This window comes from Martes martes, assembly GCF_963455335.1.
Source record: "Martes martes genome assembly, chromosome: 14".
Classification (NCBI taxonomy): domain Eukaryota; kingdom Metazoa; phylum Chordata; class Mammalia; order Carnivora; family Mustelidae; genus Martes; species Martes martes.
The window spans coordinates 39,749,335-39,750,653 of record NC_137902.1 but is presented as its reverse complement, the minus strand read 5'-3'; positions in this window follow the sequence as shown (position 1 = coordinate 39,750,653).

Sequence of the window (1,319 nt, the reverse complement as noted above, 5' to 3'; positions counted from 1 at the left end):
GTCACATGACGCGGCAGCGCCGGCCGCTCGAGAGCGCGCGCCCGGGAGACTCCGCGCGTCGTGACGTCTCTTTGTACGCCCCGCCCCTTCACCCGCCGGCGCTGTCCACGGTGCTGACAGCCCAGGCCCGCCCGAAGTCTCCCGGGCCCGGGAAGAGTGAAGAGTGAAGATCCCAAAGACCCCACGGTGAGAAAACTCCGTATGACCGGGACACCTGCTGTGACTCTGAGCCCCTGAATTCCAATGTCCTCAAACGAACACTAAGGAAAATGTACTAGAAAATAACCAGTGATTTGTGTGCATGGAAGGATAGTTTCCGTTTTATTTCCTGTAAAACTGCATGCTATTAAAAGTATCTTTGACTTAGGGTTGTTTTGAAGAAAAGAGATAATGCATATAAAGTGGTTACCGTAAAGCCTGATACACCTTTTGTCCTTCCATTGTGCCAGTGATGGAGACCTAGATTGCCTTCACCTCCCTATTGCCACAAACAATGCTGCAATGAACATCTTCCTACATATTCTCTTATGAACCTGTGTGAAATTTTCTCTGTAATATTTAAGCAGAAGTTGAATTGCTCAGTCATGGTTATGTGTATACTTAACAACTCAGCAGCGTCACATTGTTGTTCAATTCTAGATTCTCAGTAGGAGTGCAAGAGGACTTTTAAGTCCTTACATCCCAGCCAACATTTGGCAGCACCCAGCTTTACAACTTTTCCCAGAATAACAGATGCAACATCATATAGTTGTTTTCAGCTGCACTTCCCTGAATATCAGTGATTTGCATTTCACATTTTCTGTTAGTTTTGAGGGTTTCCTGTTGTATTTGTCTTGGGTTTTGTTCTTGTTTATACACAGGAGTTTGTTGTGTCGGTGGTTCAACTACCATCAACTCTCCTGTAGATTTTTTTTTTAAGATTTTATTTATTTATTTGACAGAGAGAGATCACAAGTAGGCAGAGAGGCAGGCAGAGAAAGAGGGGGAAGCAGGCTCCCCACCGAGCAGAGAGCCCAATCTGGGGCTCGATCCCAGGACCCTGAGATCATGACCTGAGCTGAAGGCAGAGGCTTAACCCACTGAGCCTCCCAGGTGCCCCTCTCCCATGGATTATTGGCAAATCCCCCGTCTCCTTTCTTCTACACTCACACTCCTGAATTTACTCTCAACACAGCAGAATTTTCCTTGTAAAACACCAAATCATGTTGCTCTCTGCTCAAAACCATCAAATAACCTCCCATTTTACTAGAAGTAAAAGTCAAAATCCTTAGATTTGCTCATAAGGCCCATTATGTCATCTCAGTTACCATGGGCATGAT